At 41.1% G+C, this 18246-nt stretch overlaps 1 protein-coding gene across 14 annotated transcripts in view; it reads left to right on the top strand.

The window, feature by feature from the left end:
- The window catches only part of LOC103661504 (60S ribosomal protein L18a-like), a 144138-nt gene that overhangs the window by 78137 nt on the left and 47755 nt on the right, over nucleotides 1-18246 (top strand). The window lies entirely within an intron of this gene.

The following is an 18246-nucleotide window of genomic DNA, read 5'->3' as shown; positions in this document are numbered from 1 at the left end:
AAAGACATAAATAAATGGAGAAACATCCATGATCATGGATCGGAAGACTTAATACTGTTAAAATGTCAATACAACCCAAAACAATCTAGAGATTCAATGTAATTTCTATCAAAATACCAATGATGTTTTTGCAAAAATAGAAAAACATCCTAAAGTTCATATAGACTCTCAAAAGACCCTGAATGGGGAACTTGGGTGGCTCAGTCGGCTAAGCATCTGACTCTTGATTTCATGATTTCATGATTTCAAGGTCGTGAGATTGAGCCCCGCATTAGCCCTGTGCTAGGTGTGGAGCCTCCTTAAAATTCTCTCTCTGCCCCTCCCCCTAGCTCATGCTCCAACCACCCAAAAAAAAGACCCTGAATAGCCAAAACAATCTTGAAAAAGGACAAAACGAGAAGCTGGAACAGCAACAGAGGGACAGGTCTAATCCACGCACAAGGAAGCAGCTGACCAAGATTAGAGCAGAAATCAATGAATTAGAAACCAGGAGTACAGTAGAGCAGATTAACAGAACTAGAAGCTGGTTCTCTGAGAGAATCAATAAAATTGACAGACCGCTGGCAAGACTTATCCAAAAGAATAGAGAAAGGACCCAAATTAATAAAATTATGAATGAAAAAGGAGAGGTCACAACCAACATCAATGAAATTAGAAGGATTATTAGAAACTTTTATCAACAGCTATATGCCAATAAGTTAAGCAATCTGGAAGAGATGGAGGCCTTCCTGGAAACCTATAAACTACCAAGACTGAAACAGGAAGAAATTTATTTATTTTTATTTTTTATTTTTTTTTAGATTTATTTATTTATTCGACAGAGATAGAGACAGCCAGTGAGAGAGGGAACACAAGCAGGGGGAGTGGGAGAGGAAGAAGCAGGTTCATAGCGGAGGGGCGATGCGGGGCTCGATCCCACAGCGGGATCACGCCCCTGACGAACAGCAGCTTACCACTGGCCGCACCCCAAGAAAATTTTTTTTTTTAAAGATGGTTTTTACAGATTTTATTTATTTATTCGACAGAGATAGAGACAGCCAGCGAGAGAGGGCACAAAGCAGGGGGAGTGGGAGAGGCGAAGCAGGCTCGAGCCTGACGTGGGGCTCGATCTCATAACGCCGGGATCACGCCCTGAGCCGAAGGCAGACGCTCAACCGCTGTGCCACCCAGGCGCCCCAAGAAATTTATTTTTTAAACAGGCCAATTAATTATGAAGAGATTAAGTCAGTGATAAACAACCTTCCAAATAACAAAACTCCAGGCCCAGACGGTTTTCCTGGGGAATTCTACCAAACATTCAAAGAAGAAATAATACCTATTCTCCTAAAGCTATTCCAAAAAATAGAAACAGAAGGAAAGCTACCAAACTCATTCTATGAGGCCAATATTACCTTGATCCCAAACCAGGCAAAGACCCTCAAAGGAGAATTACAGACCGATTTCCCTAATGAATATGGATGCCAAAATTTTCAAGTCATGGACTAATAGAATCCAAAAGTACATTAAAAGGATTATCCATCATGACCAAGTGGGATTCATCCCTGGGATGCAGCTGGTTCAACATTTGCGATCGATCAGCGAGATACATCATATCACAAGAAAAGACTCAGGAACCATATGATCCTCTCAATTGATGCAGAAAAAGCATTTGACAAAATCAGCATCCTTTCCTGATTAAAACCCTTCAGAGTGTAGGAATAGGGGTACATTCCTCAATCTCATAAAAACCATCTATGAAAAGCCACAGCAAATATCATTCTCAATGGGGAAAAGCTGGGCTTTCCCTTAAGATCAGGAACACGACAAGGAGGCCCACTCCGCCACTGTTATTCAACAAGTACTAGAAGTCCTTGCAACAGCAATCAGACAACAAAAAGGGATAAAGGTATCCAAATCGGCAAAGAAGAATCAAAATGTCTCTCTTCGCGAGATGACATATGATACTCTATATGGAACAAAAGAATCCACACCAACTATTAGAAGTTATAGAGCAATTCAGTAATGTGGGATACAAAATCAATGCTCAGAAATCAGTTGCATTTCTATACACGAATAATGAGCTGAAGAAGAGAATAGGGAATCCATCTCATTTACAATAGCACCAAAAACCATATGTTACCTTGGAATTAACTTAACCAAGAATGTAAAGGATCTGTATTCTAGAATATAAATCACTCTTGAAAGACATTGAGGAAGACACAAAAAGATGGAAGAATATTCCATGCTCATGGATCGGAAGAATTAACATAGTTAAAATGTCCATGCTACCCAGAGCAATCTACACTTTCAATGCTATCCCAATCAAAATACCGAGGACATTTTCAAAGAACTGGAACAAATAGTCCTTAAATTTGTATGGAACCAGAAAAGGCCCTGAATCGCCAAGGAACTGTTGAAAAGGAAAAACAAAGCTGGGGGCATCACAATGCCAGATTTTAAGCTGTACTACAAAGCTGTGATCACAAAGACAGCATGGTACTGGCACAAAAACAGACACATAGACCAATGGAACAGAATAGAGAACCCAGATATGGACCCTCGGCTCTTTGGGCAACTAATATTTGACAAAGCAGGAAAAAACATCCAGTGGAAAAAAGACAGTCTCTTCAATAAATGGTGCTGAGAAAATTGGACAGCTACATGCAAAAGAATGAAACTTGACCACTCTCTCACACCATACACAAAGACAAACTCCAAATGGATGAAAGACCTCGATGTGAGACGGGAATCCATCAAAATCCTAGAGGAGAACATAGGCAGCAACCTCTATGACATCGGCCAAAGCAACCTTTTTCATGACACATCTCCAAAGGCAAGAGAAACAAAAGATAAAATGAACTTGTGGGACTTCATCAAGATAAAAAGCTTCTGCACAGCCAAGAAAACGGTCAAAAAAACTAAGAGGCAGCCCATGGAATGGGAGAATATATTTGCAAATGATGCTGCAGATAAAAGACTGGTATCCAAGATCTACAAAGAACTTCTCAAACTCAATACACGAGAAACAAATAAACAAATCATAAAATGGGCAGAAGATATGAACAGAGTCTTTTCCAATGAAGACATACAAATGGCTAACAGACACATGAAAAAATGTTCAAAATCATTAGCCATCAGGGAAATTCAAATCAAAACCACACTAAGATACCACCTTATGCCAGTTAGAATGGCAAAAATTGACAAGGCAAGAAACAACAATTGCTGGAGAGGATGTGGAGAAAGGGGATCCCTCCTACATTGTTGGTGGGAAAGCCGGTTGGTACAGCCACTCTGGAAAACAGTGTGGAGGTCCCTTAAAAAGTTAAAAATTGAGCTACCCTATGACCCAGCCATTGCACTACTGGGTATTTACCCCAAAGATACAGACGTAGTAAAGAGAAGGGCCATATGCACCCCAATGTTCATAGCAGCATTGTCCACAATAGCCAAATCGTGGAAGGAACCGAGATGCCCTGCAACAGATGACTGGATTAAGAAATTGTGGTCCATATATACAATGGAATATTACTCAGCTATCAGAAAGAACGAATTCTCAACATTTGCTGCAATATGGACGGCACTGGAGGAGATAATGCTAAGTGAAATAAGTCAAGCAGAGAAAGACAATTATCATATGATTTCTCTCATCTATGAAACATAAGAACTAGGAAGATCGGTAGGGGAAGAAAGGGATAAAGAAAGGGGGGTAATCAGAAGGGGGAATCAAACATGAGAGACTATGGACTATGAGAAATAAACTGAGGGCTTCAGAGGGGAGGGGGGTAGGGGAATGGGATAGACTGCTGATGAATAGTAAGGAGGGCACGTATTGCATGGTGCACTGGGTGTTATATGCAACTAATGAATCATCGAACTTTACATCAGAAACCAGGGATGTACCGTATGGTGACTAACATAATATAATAAAAAAACATTAAAATATAAAAATAAATAGATAAAAAAATTTTTAAAAAAGAAAAAGGACAAAACTGAAGGACATACTTCCTGATTTCAAAACTTGCTGTAAAACTACAGTAATCAAAACACTGATATTGGCAGAAAGACACAGATACAGACCAATGGAATAAAATGAAATAGAGAACCAGACGAACCTCAGTATATGGTCAAATGATTTTTGACAAGGGTGCCAAGACCATTCAATGTGGAAAAGATGGTCTTTTCAACAAATAGTGCTGGAAAAACTGTATATCCACATGCAAAAGAATCAGGTTGAACCTTTACCTTATATCACATGCAAAAATGAACTCAAAATGGGTCAAGGACCTAAATGTAAGATCTAAAACAATAAAACTCTTAGAAGAAAGCATAGGACAAAAACTTCACCACAATGGATTTGGTTTATTAGATATGGCACTAAGGCACAAGTAACAAAAAAATAGACAAATTGGACTTCATGAAAATTAAAATTTTTGTGCATCAAAAGACACTGTCAACAGAATAAAAAGGCCATCCACCAAAAAAAAAAAAAAAAGTGCAATCCACTGAATGGGAGAAAATCTTTGTAAATAATATACCTGATAAAGGATTAATATGCAAAATACATAAAGAACTAAAATCAAAAACAAAACAACAAAAAGCCCAATTCAGAAATGGGCAAAGGGCTTGAATAAACATTTCTCCAAAGAAAATATATGAATGGCCAATAAACACATGAAGAGATGCTCAGTATCACTAATAATTAGGCTCCTGATGCAGGGCTCAATCTGAAGACCCTGAGATTGTGTCCTGGGCTGAAATCAAGAGTCAGTAGTTCAACGGACTGAGCCACCCAGACATCCCAAAAATATATTTTGAAGTTAGCAAACTAAAAAGGTTAGCAATTTCCCCATCCCCCACCTCCAAGCTCTACCGCTTGAAGTCAGCATGGCTTTGGGCCTCTCTGAGCTGACTCTTACTTACATCTACTGACAGAAAAATAGTGCCTACCTAAGATTGCCAAATAATTAAGTGAAGCAATCTACATGAAAGCACTGTGAAAGCTGTAAAGTATTGTGAAAAGCAGAGGTGTCATTAAATCTATTTCTGTAGGATGTAATGAATTCATTCTTTCAATTGAATTTTTTATGGAATTTGGAAGCTGTTCTTATAAACTGACAAGGGATTCAAAATTTACACATTAGGGGGCGCCTGGGTGGCACAGCGGTTAAGCGTCTGCCTTTGGCTCAGGGCGTGATCCCGGCGTTATGGGATCGAGCCCCACATCGGGCTCTTCTGCTATGAGCCTGCTTCTTCCTCTCCCACTCCCCCTGCTTGTGTTCTCTCTCTCGCTGGCTGTCTCTATCTCTGTCGAATAAATAAATAAAATCTTTAAAAAAAAAAAAAAATTTACACATTAAAACAAGTATTTATTGTCCCTTTCAAGCTGGTCATCTTGAGAAACTATACATTTATTCTGACATTGCTGCATTTGCTTGAAATATCTCTTTCCGTTATTGTTCACATTTCTCCTTTTTTAACTTATTAATATTTTACTTAACTGAACACACTTATTTAAATTTAATACATAAAACTTATATTTATAAGGACTAAATTTATATATCAAAATATATCTGTCTTTACATACTTGTTTAGAAAACAAGAAACTCTGTGATTAATAAATAAGAGCTAGAAATAACTATATAATTCCTATAATAATACAAATGCTTTCCTGATCTAACCAATCTCAGTGAATTAAAGTTACTGTAATTTTATATTAGCCACTCATACTTAAAATCCCATTAAAGTTGAATATTTCATTACAATATATACCCCATTACTTTGCTTATCCTCAGTGGTAGCAAATTATTACAAATCACCATTTTTGAATGCAAATTTGATTTCTTGAAATGATCAGAGGTCATTGGGAACCAAGTCTGATAGCTCAGTGAAGGCAGTGATCAGTCTGGATAATGCTTTTCTTTTTTCAAGACTGAAGTGTTACTACTAAGTAATAATTAATTTTTTCTTTAATTAATATGTCAAAATTTGTGCATTTAAATGAGAGTTGCCCTACAAAGAAGTAGGCCTGAGCAGCTTATCTACTTGTGATGTAATAACTGATTGAGAAGATAATAAGGTATTATTTCCTAGCTATGACTGAGAAGCATGTTTTTCTCCCCCTTTCTTACCCCAATCCATTCCCTAGGACATGGTCTTTCAACGTTGTCACTATTGGCATTTGGAGCTAGGTAATGCTTTGTTGTTAGGGCTGTTGTGTGCACAATGGGATGTTTAGCAGCATCCTTGACCACCACCCACTAGATGTCAGTGCCAAATGTACTCTGGAGGACCAAATCACCCCTGCCCAGGAGAACCACTGCCCAGGATGGTAGCCAGAGCTTTGTGTCCTACAGGTTTGGGCTTCCCTTGCTCCAGGGGATATGTGTTTTACTATCCAAAGTCTAGGCCAAAAATCTCAATACAAATGCTTCCAGGAATAGGCAGGTCATTTGTATCAGTGAGGTGGACCAGATGTAAAAAAAAAAAATTCAGTACAGATATAAGTACAAGAAATATTTCACTCTCCTCTTTACCATAAGATAAGAAACAAAACAAGTGGATTAATAATGCCATTGAATGGTCAACCCCAGCACTAAGGAACACTAGGGATTAGTGAAGACTATGATGAACTGTAGAGCTTGTGCCCCATCTAAATGGAGGCAGCCAGTGTTTAGCTCTAGCTAGTCACTGTCATGTAGGCATGTGGTCTAATGTTCCAGAACTTTCAATTTTGGAGGGAAAAAGCCAGAAATTAAGATTTTCTTTTTGAACAAATAATCCAGTTAAGATATGGGCAGAAGACATTTTTCCAAAGAAGACCTCCAGATGGCTAACAGATGCATGAAAATATACTCAACATCATTCATCATCAGGGAAATGCAAATCAAAACCAAAATGAGATACCACCTCACACCTGTCAGAGTGGCTAAAATTAACATCATAGGAAACAACAGGTGTTGGCCAGGATGCAGAGAAAGGGGAACCCTCTTACACTGTTAGTGGGAATGCAAACTTGTTTAGCCACTCTGGAAAACAGTATGGAGGTTCTTCAAAAAGTTGAAAATAGAACTACTCTATGACCCAGCACTTGCACTACTAGGCATTTATCCAAAGGGTACAAAAATACAGAGTTGAAGGGGTACATGTACCCTGATGTTTATAGCAGCACTATCAATAATAACCAAACTATGGAAAGAGCCCAAGTGGCATCAACTGATGAGTGAATAAAGAAGATGTGAGGTGTGTGTGTGTGTGTGTGTGTGTGTGTGTGTGTGTGTAATGGACTATTACTCAGCCATCAAAAAGAATGAAATCTTGCCATTTGCAATGCTGTGGATGGAGTTACAGTGTATTATGCTAAGCAAAATAAGTCAGAGAAAGACAAATACTATATTATTTCACTCATATGTGGAATTTAGGAAACAAAACAGATGAATATATGGGAAGGGGGGAAAAAGAGAAAGGGAAGCAAACCATAAGAGACTCTTCATGATAAAAATTTTCTTTTTGATTGTGAAATCTTCCAAATTTTCTCACATTGTCAATTAATTCAAAACATTTAAAAACTTGAATGTGAATCTTGTGCCTGGCCTCCGGTCTCAGATATGCTACGCCAGTCAGAAGCATAGAACTGGATTGCTCTGAGGGAAGGGGATAGTAGCTGTGAGAGAAGGAAGGAAATGGTCTGGCTCCCAGAAGTACTTGACCCTTGATTCTGGAAAGGTATGCTCTCACATAACATCTTAAAGGTAGTAGGATCTCTGCCAGGTTGTCTATATGATGCCTGGGAACTAGACGCTTCTGTGTGGCCAACTTTGATGCAGATGGTGCAGATGCCATGAGCACTGACATTCAGATGGGCAAAGTCAGCTTGGCTAATGAGCAGGTTGATGGTAGTGATGACCAGGGTGGACTCAAGACCAGAGACCCTTTCTCAACTTTCCTGGGTCCCATGAGGCTCAGTGTTCTAGTAATATCTTAACAGAGAGGTGGGGATCCCTCCCTCTGCAGTCCCCACCCCTCACCTCCACCACATGACTGAGATTGGATTTCCCGTGTAACCTGCTGTCATAATGTCTGTAAATTGCTTTAAAACAATTTAGCACAGACAGTATGCATTAGTTTTATTCTCAACACTAGGGGCAGTTAGCTAGCATTTAAAATATCTGAACCAGAATATAAACTCTACAATAGTTTGTTAGCATTTGAAAGACTCTAATTAGAAACCCACACTCCCATGGTCTTTGTCTCAGAACACTAGAGGCTTGTTAATTGGCAAAATGGATGTTGGAAAGGATTATTCATTGGAGAAGTGAATGGTGAACAGGATGTATGGACCAGCTAGAAATCTGTATTGACACACCTGCCCTTGCACAAACAAGGACTGAGGATCACGTGAACCCAATAGTCTGTACCTATACCCTTCAATATGGCACTGGTCCTGTAATGCTTATTGGAGAGCACGCAGAAGTTTAGCTGACTCCAGCTATACAATACTATCACATCCACCTTTGGTGAAACTTTCTAACAAGATACTTTGAAAGATCTGAAAAATCCCAAATCTGGGATTTCATCCTGCAAAATAATTTCATGACTGTTTTTGTACCTGCTTGGTAATAAATGTATGTGTGGCAGAATCTAGCCTGAAACTCACATTAATTGTAAAAAGAGGGTGTGGTTATGGCTGTCACCTACCTCAACTATTGAAGACTGAGATAGCTACCAATAAGAACCAGCGAGTGTGAATATCCACATTGGCTTAGGTCATTTCACCATGGCTGCCAATCCTCGTGGATGGGTGATGAGTCCAATTTCATTTGATCTTAAAAATTAAAAGAGCATGAGGCCTTGTTCTATAGAGGCAGGGAACAATGCATAACTATTACACACTTATTCCATCAATACTGCCAATGCCAACATTTGGAGGCTCTCTTTTATAACCACTATTAGTGAAAGTCAGTCTTCCTAATTGTTACACCTGGCATGTTAGAACCACACTTTGTTGGAATTGTGTGTCTGTAGTCTCAGCAAAAGAAGCTGAGGTCCCTGCCCAGAAGGGATGGGAGAGAAGTCTCACAAAGCTTCTACTGTGTTTTATTTGGTTTCCATATTTTGCCTTGAAATATTGTCCATTCATTTCTATTCAACCAACAAATAGGAAGCATCTATTATGGGTTAGCCCTCTATTAGACCATGTAAAGATTACCAATATGAATTAAATGTAAATCCTGAAACAACTGATTTTATAATTTGGTGAGAAAGAAAGAAATATGTGCAAACGTCAGTCAATAATGCAAACATTAGTCAATAATACAAACTAGAATATGATGATTTAAAAATAGAGGGATAGAGGCATCTGGGTGACTCAGTCGGTTAAGTGTCAGACTCCTGATTTCAGCTCAGGTCACGATCTCAGAGTCGTGAGATCGAGCCCAGCTCAGCATTGGGCATGGAGCCTGCTTAAGATTCTCTCTCTCCCTGTCCCTCTGTTCCTCCCCTCCCTGTGCTCTCTCGCACTCTTTCTCTCTAATAAAAAAAAAAGAGAGAGAGAGGGATAAATACCAGGCAGGGTGCTCTGACTGCAGGAATAATCAGGCTTCAGAGAAGAGGATGAGGTGAGTCTTAAAGAATGAAAAGGGATTTGATAGGGAATGAGGAAGTTGTTTTGTGTCAGTGGAAAGTCCCAGAGATAGGAAAGTCCTAAATTGTGCAGGGAAGAGTAGGCAGAAGGACAGAGCAGCAGGCAAGACCGAAAAGGAATGTGGAACCAAATCTTCACCATATCTGGTGTGCAGTTTGCACCTGGCACTGAGGCATTCTGCCACGTGGGCTGCTGGGGAATGGGATCCCGCCTCTGCCCGTTCATCAGCCATGCGGCAGCCATCTGCAGGAAGGGGTGTCTTTTCTTTCTTTGATTTTGATTTTGATTATTATCAGTTTTACAGAGCATAAAGTATTTCACCATGCGAGTGGTTAAAACAAAATGGATAATTAGGTATACAAAAGCCCTTGGATGCCTCTGAGCTAAATAAAAGTGCAGTGCACAGAATTTCTGGAGGTCAGTACTGTGATGTGTATCAGAAGTCTTTAAAATGGTTCTTAGGGCTATCTTTTCTAATTTGCACAGAGACCCCCTACTGGTTAGTGGGACCTCTCTCTTGATAGTCTTGAATGTCCCCCCCCCCCCACCCCCAGGAAGTCTGGGCTTTGTTCTTTTTTTTTTTTTTTTTAAGATTTTATTCATTTATTTGACAGAGAGAGCAGCGAGAGAGGGAACACAAGCAAGGGGAGTGGGAGAGGGAGAAGCAGGCTTCCCGCCAAGCAGGGAGCCTGACGTGGGGCTCGATCCCAGGACCCTAGGATCATGATCTGAGCCGAAGGCAGACGCCCAACAGCTGAGCCACCCAGGTGCCCCTACTTCAGTGGTTTTTAGTAAATTCACTATGTTGTACAGCTATCAGCACTTTCTAATTCCAGAACATTTTCATCACCCCAAAAAGAGGCCCTGTACCACTTGGCAATTACTCCCCATTCTCCCCTTCCCCCAGGCTCTGGCAACCACTCATCCACGTCTTGTCTCTATGGATTTACCTCTTCTGGACACTTCACATCAACGGAGCCATACGATATGCAGCCTTCTGGCTCCTTTCACTTAGCACGACCGGTGTTTTCAAGGTTCATCCGTACTGTAGCCTGTGTCAGGACTTCGTTCCTTGGTTCAGCTACAGAGATGGGCTTTACAAAGTGGGTTCTAGACGGACAAGTAAAAGTCTTTCCCTTTGAAGATTTTTCTTAGAGTTAGCATTGGTGTATCTCACCTAGGGAACGTGCAGCTCTCTTCTAGAAGGCAATTTTGTTGTGCACCACCAAATGGACCCGATTTTCTCCCTCTCTATACACACCCTCTTTCCTCTGTTCACCTTCAGAAGTTCCATACTCAGACTCAGCCGGGATGTTAATCACCACCTTGTCCAGTCTTGAGCAAGAATGTAACTCAGAGGTGCAATCAGGCAAGTGGCTGTCTCGTAATTAATTCCTTTGCTGAAATATAAGACGCCACAGAGGAGAAATTCTGTTCGACGTTTCTGCTCTTGGCAACTGAACATAGCCCAAGATTACTAAGCCCACTCTTCTTAGGGACAGTTCACTTGTTCACCGAGCAGCACACCCTGCCATATACCCAGCTCAGCTAAGCCAGATCCATTTAAGCTACAGTGAAATATAATTCACTGTGCCGTTTCAGAGCTCGGCAGGAGGGTTGAGGGGGCGGGTGGGGTGGAGAGGATGGGCTGCCGTTGCTCTTTTGTAGCAGGAAGCTGCTGTGCTTTCCTTGTATTATAAAATAATCTCCCAAACACGAAGGTTCTGTAACCGGGAAAGCAGTGGTCCCATTGGAGCCATGATAGATGTTATTTATTATCCATCACAGTCTAGAAGAGGATGATGACTTTCTTTTTTAAAGTCCAAATCTCTTTTGACAGGTTATGTTGGACCTTCCAAGTGTCTGCATTTTGCCATTTTCTTTTTTTATATTTGTTACTTTCTAAAAATTCCTTTGCTAGCTGATTTTCCAAGTTCTTCCTTGGAATAGATTAAATGCTCAGAAACGAGGAGGGGTTTTTTTTTCCTCATCCAAGTTCATGGATAATTTGGCATGTTTTCTTAGAGAGTTTAGATAGAATTTAATGGTGAGGTTGGAATGTCTGAGATAGGGAAGAAGCAGATGAGCTGATGGTAGTCACTGCTTGAGAGCAGACACAACGATAGGGAGAGTTCTGCATCATCTTTCTCTAACACATGAAGTTCTACTGGTTATTCTTTGATGAACTGGACTAAGAAAAGCATGTCATGTGGCATTATTCGGCTCCAAGAACTCATTGTCAGGAGATCAACAAGGCATGAGCCCTCCAGGCCAGCCACTCTGCCGGCACATGTTTGGCTGACTCTTCAATGTGCCTTTCCTAGTCTCTCTTACCTATCACAGTTGTTAACCACTCAGTTTCTCAGCCTCCTCTGCACCTAGGAAAGGCCATGTGAAATAGTTACACACAGAGGAAGCTTTTGCTTTTCCGATGAGAGGAGTAAATGTTGCCACTGTGACCCGCTTCTCCCTTTCTTCCTCTGAAAGTGGTGTGACGCCTGGAGCTACAGCAGCCTTTTTGGGCAGTCATCTTGCTCTGATAAGGAAAGGTCAAGAGAATCGCTGAGATGTTAGCCCTGATAGCACATCATTGAGCTGATGAATCAACACTGCCTTCTTCTAGCCTTCAAACTGATTAAGAACTCTAAACCCCTATTTGTTGAAGTCCCTTTTAGCATGATTTTCCCTACTGGAATGCACTGCTAATATCAACAATTCATGGAAAGAATGTTATTACATACCTGTCTTCTGCCTTACTAATGCTTAAGAGCAAACATTCCTTTTACCTTAATATTCAGTATTTCCCTTTTTCTCTGTCCTGTGTATTTCAGTATTGTCTAAAGCCTGTGTTTATTATTTTATTTCCTTTCATTTATTTTCACAGAAACTTAACAGAGGTGTAAATTTTAAATTGGGGGAGGGGGAATGGGAAGATTTACAAAATCCATTTTGAAAGACATATATTCATGGGTGAGTTTCATTTTCACAATCTAACATGTGTTGCTCCATTGAGACACACGTGTTTTCTGGGGCAATTGCAACCCACACGCAGTCGAGCTGGTTGGTGTGGGAGAAGGACAAAGGGAAACTGTGACTGTGGGTCTAAGTGCAAAGCTGTCTGACCATAGGTCTATTTGTGCATGAAGACAATTCTTTTAGAAACCCATAACCTTTTGCAACCTCAAATGCCAAAAGCAGAGTGTGAAATAACCAGTGTAGAAAAAAATGGGGCTTTCGATTGATCTTCACTATAGTAATAGGCTTTGAAATTGTGAAGACATTTATATTTTTTAGAAGAAAAAAATCTTGGGGCGCCTGGGTAGAGCTGTCATTAAGCGTCTGCCTTCGGCTCAGGGCGTGATCCCGGCGTTCTGGGATTGAGTCCCACATCGGGCTCCTCCGCTGGGAGCCTGCTTCTTCCTCTCCTACTCCCCTGCTCTGTTGCCTCTCTTGCTGGTTGTCTCTCTGTCACATAAATAAATAAAATCTTTTAAAAAAATAAAGAAGAAGAAGAAGGAAAAAATCTCTACTTTTAATCATTTTCAAATTCATCCCTTGCATGATTGCCTGTGGTCTGTTTAGGAGAGTCCGGGTGGCTCACATATTGTTTTGTCTGTTAAGGATATTGTCCATTGAATCATGGGGTTTCCTGTGTATTAGGACTCTTAGGGAAAATCTTCAGTCTGATCATAGAACCAAGAATATTTAGAGCTAAGCAATGGGTTTGTTTTTATTCTATGAATATTATAGTTGATTTAATTGTCATTGAGCTGCTGATTTTTGTTTTATTGGGTGCTTTTAAAATAAAAGTTAAGGGGTGCCTGGGTGGCTCAGTCAGTGAAGCATCTGCCTCCGGCACAGGTCATGATTCCAGGGTCTTGGGATCCAGCCCCACATGGGGCTCCCTGCTCAGCCATGGGGGGAGGGGGTCTGCTTCTCCCTCTCCCTCTGCCTGCCGTTTCCCCTGCTTGTGTTCCTCTCTCTGTCAAATAAATAAATAAAGTCTTAAAAAAAAAAAAACTAGTTTTCCAAAAAGGTATGCAAATCTCGCAGCTTTAGTTCCTATTAGCAAAGAATGAGCTAATTAGGTCAGATTTTCATGTAACAGCCAAGAATGACTCCGGCCAATAATGTTCCCAATCCCTCCACTGGATGTTTCCCAAACGGACTCAGGATATGCAGCATTAACTAACATTATGTGAATTTCCACATTATTGCTATCACCAACTTTGAGGATTCTCACTATAATCACAGTAAATAGAGATTAACAGGCATTGTAATTAAGAGAACAAACAATTCCCAAAATGTATCATTGCTTCCACCTCACGATTGAAGTCTAGTTTTCACTCGGGTTGAGTCTGAAGTGCGCGTTCCTGATCAGCGCAGAGTTCTCCTCTACCCCGGTCTCCTTCCCCCTGATAACTCCACTGCCTTGACTCTGTAGCTTCCCCAATTGCCCTGCTGCTCAGCCATCAAGCCTGCAGAAGAGGAAAGATCATGAGGAGGGAGGTTGAGGGGCCAGACCACTCATATTTCACTCGCCAAAAGTCGGCCCCGGGAACACACCTAAGTGCCAGGGCAGCTGCGGGAGGCGATGTAGCTCTGTAGCCAGAAAGAAGAGCGAACAGGGTAGATGAAGCCCCAGCCAGTCTCTGCCACAATGAAAATGATGATAAAGTCAAAGGCACGGAGAGTTTTATAACCTGAAGAGGGATGGAAAATTCAATTAACTCTAATCACTTGGTGAGAAGATAGGCTACACCCCAAGGGGGACTGTAGAATTCTATCTACCCAAATCATGCGTTAAAAAGCGAAAGAGGCTATGATAAAAATAAGATAAGGGTGAAATTTGAAAGACACTCTGGGGACACATGGGCACATTCTTTCTCTGGTGACACAGCAAACAGAACCAATCCAACTATAAAAAGCAGCTCAGTGTGTTAACCCGTTGGTCAGGGAGAATTCTCCTGGAAGAAATTCCCAGTTTCATGTATCTTGCTGATAATCAGTACTGTAGTTCCAAAGCACTCCAGCCTGCCCGGGGTGCCTCCCCGCTCCCTTTGGCTGGTGAAAGTGACTTTGCTCCTCTCAAGAAGATGCAGAGAAAGTGCGCCCAAGGTGAAGCCAATCGAACTCACAGTATGATTACTCTTGTGTTAAGTTTAAGGAGTGAGTTTTGTGACCATTGCAATCATCAGTTTGTGTCTGTTATTTAAGGGGTTTGAGATGTTTAAGAGAATCTAACAAATTCGCCTTGTGGTTTTATTTTCAAATGATAAATTGGTACTCGATTTGTGATTTTTGTCCATTTGAAAGTTGGAAAATAACTGAATATGTTTGTGAAAAGTATGTGTTGAAGGGAACCCCAATTTACCACACATATAAATTAGTTTTATAAGATTCATAAAAGTTAATTGGGATGTGGGAAGATTTTACTTGCTAGGTTTGTGTTGCTCTTGGGCATATGAATTAGAAAATCAAATATATTAAGTTTGTAAGGGTAGTCGAAAATATTTCAGGAAACTTAATTACATGGCCAATTGTTTGAGGAAGCTTAATCTTTTTAAATTTATAAGCTCATTGAATACTAATCAACTAAAAAGCAATTGTTTTTCCATAAAAATGTCTATATTTACTAATAGAATAAATTTATAAACTTGTAGATTGTATTTATGGGCTAAGTATGAAGACAAGGTAAACTGAAATGTCCAACTTTAACAGCCTGAATATTAACTAATTACAGTAGATATAAGTAGTTCATTTTGCTCACAAATCTCTCACAAATACTCAACCAATAGGAGTAAGGAAGAGGAGAGATAGAGAGTGGTAGGCATTTGATCAAATGCAGGACCAAAAACACTTAAACAAATTCATTTCTTCCAAAGTGTGGTATGAGGCTAGAAATTAGTCCATGGTATCTTCAGAAAAAAAAAAAAGCCAAAATATAATCTTTACACATCACAGTACTACACCTTGGAAATCAAAAAGTTACATTATATACACATTAAATTTTCACAAAGTCAGCTACATGAGCTTGGTTATGACAAAAGAAGTTAATTTTGTTTCAGTCCCTAAGGTCTCCTAAAGATGACAGGAATTTTCAAGAGCAATGTTGCCTTACAGATTGACTCTAGAGAAGTCAGGCATGATTCTGCCCAAATGACCACCTGACCTGAGCCTCCCTGCTGGCTGGTGCTGCCTTTTGCCCACAAAAGGGAGGTGGTTCAGCTGAGCCTCCCCAGGGAGCACTAGAGAGGCTGAGGTGGGGGAAATAGGGAGGAAGCTGGGAGGGTCTACAGAATTGAAGGCTGAGCTGTGTTGAGGCTCCGGTGGGGAGCCAGTGGGATTGACAGGTAGAATAGGGGCCACTGTAGGAATTCCCACCAGAGCAGGGCAAGAGAGAGCAGGGGCAGGTCCTGGCCCCAAGAAATGGGTCTGACCAGCATTCCAGATGGGCACCAGGGCCATGTGTTGACAAAGTAACTCTGGCAGCAAATAAGAGGACAAGGGAGGGTCTTGTGGCGGTGGCCACAACTGTAATGGAAATATCTGGCCACTTGGTGCTGAGACATAGAGCAGAGCAGAGACTAAATATATCCAACACTCCCAACAGCCAAGGGGCAGGAGAAGGGGTAGGAGAGGCCTGTGGGGGGGGGGGGGAAGGGAGGCTCTTAAAGAACACATGAAATAGACACTTGGTGTCCTGATTCCTTAACATCTGTATAATAATTATCTTACCTGAACCAGGTGAGGCAGGAAGGGAGCTGCATATGTGAAGCTCTGGGTGGGTGGGCATGAGAGCATGGTGTTGTGCAAAGCTGCAGGTGGATGGTGTGGGAAAGAAAGAGGCAAGAAATGGAGCTGCATGAACCGCATCCTGGGTCTCTAACCTCTACCTGACAGTAATGCCCCCTGTGATAACAAAACATGTCTGCAGACATGGCCCAATGCCCCGCCGGGGACCAAAATCACCTGGGTCTAAGAACCATTGCTCTAGGATGTCAGCTCCGCCATGCAAACGAACTTTTTCCTTCTGCATCTCCAGCACCCACAAGTGGCACCGGTAAGAATTTGTTGAATGAATGAATGGCTTGTAGGTAGTATCACAGCAGTGGAAAAGTAGTGACGATATGACAATAAAATTTCAAAACCTTCCTGGATTAAAACAGGTGAAAACTGATTGATAGAAGAAAGAGTCAAAAGAGAGTTATCCAGTAAAGAAAGAAGTAATGGTTATACATAAAATGGGATATTACTCAGCCTTAAAAAAGAAAGCAATCCGGTCATATGTGACAACAGGATGGACCTTGAGGACATATGCTAAGTGAAACGAACCAGTCACAGAAGGACAAATATGCATGATTCCACTTACATGAGATGTCTAACATAGTCATACAGAAGCAGAGAGTAGAATGGTTGTAAGTGTTGGCGGAAGGGGGGGAAGGGGAGTTGCTCTCCAACAGTTGTAATGAAGTTGTAGTTATGCTAGATGAATAAATTCTATAGATCTCTTGTGCAACATAGTGTTTACAGTTAACAATCCTGTGTGGTACACTTCAAAGTTTGTTAGGACGGTTAGGTCTCGGGGCACCTGATTGGCTCAGTCGTTTGCACTTCTGACTCTTGATCCAGGCTCAGGTGTTGATCTCACTGTTGTGAGCTCGAGCCCCCACGCTGGGCTCTGCGCTGGGTATGAAGCCTACTTAAAAAAAAAAAAAGAGGAGGGTAGATCTCATATTAAGTGTTCTTGTCACAATTTAAGAAAGAGAAAGAATGGTTTATACTTAAATTTAAAATTGTTTTTCTAGTTGGCACATTGGTTTATCTCCTCATGTTAATAATGAATATGTGTTTACCATTTTAAGTATATTTCTAATCCATTTAAATACAGGTGTGTTACTTCTCTGGAATTGTTAACATTCCCATCGGAACCCCACTTCTGTTTTAACCAGAGTCCATTATATTACTTAGGTGAGCCAACTACTAAGCATCTAGTGATAGCAACAAGACACAGAAGTCATTGGGGGGAAAAGGAGAGCACAAAGCACTTTTCACCTTTCCCCTCCAAATACCAGGATGCAATAGCAGTATCTCAAAGGAAAATCTGGTTGAGTTTGTGGAGTGGGTATGGTTTGGGCGGATCCTGGGAGGCCAAGCCAAGGCATTGTTTTAAGGTTTGGAGCATGAGAGAGCCCTGAGTCCCATGTTGAGCACAGTAGCATCAGACGATTCTTCAGGCATTGGTGGGCAAGGCAGACAGGGGAGGGGAGAGATGCCTCCAATGGGCTACGATGCCCAGTGAACAAAGGGAGTTGGCCGTTGGAGCTCAGAGCCAAAGGAATGCGGTGTGGAAATGACTGTGAAGTTGTACTTGAGTTGAGGGAGGTTGGAGCTTCTTTACGGCTCATGCCATTGCCTTAGAATTCGCCAAATTTAAGATTGTAATGATGATCATGGGTTTATTTTCCTTTTCAAAAGAACTCTGGGAAAGGGTTACTAAGACAGGGTCACCAAGACCTGGACAAACCAACACTGTCACCGCTTTGGATGGCCTTGGCCACAAGGTCAAATCCAGTGTTATTTGAAAGGTGAAGTGATTATTTTGTCTCAAGGGAAATCAGCTTTAC

This window comes from Ursus maritimus, unplaced genomic scaffold (genome assembly GCF_017311325.1).
Source record: "Ursus maritimus isolate PB19 unplaced genomic scaffold, ASM1731132v1 scaffold_9, whole genome shotgun sequence".
Classification (NCBI taxonomy): domain Eukaryota; kingdom Metazoa; phylum Chordata; class Mammalia; order Carnivora; family Ursidae; genus Ursus; species Ursus maritimus.
The sequence above is the reverse complement of the archived record's forward strand: the minus strand, read 5'-3'. Positions and strand labels throughout refer to the sequence as shown.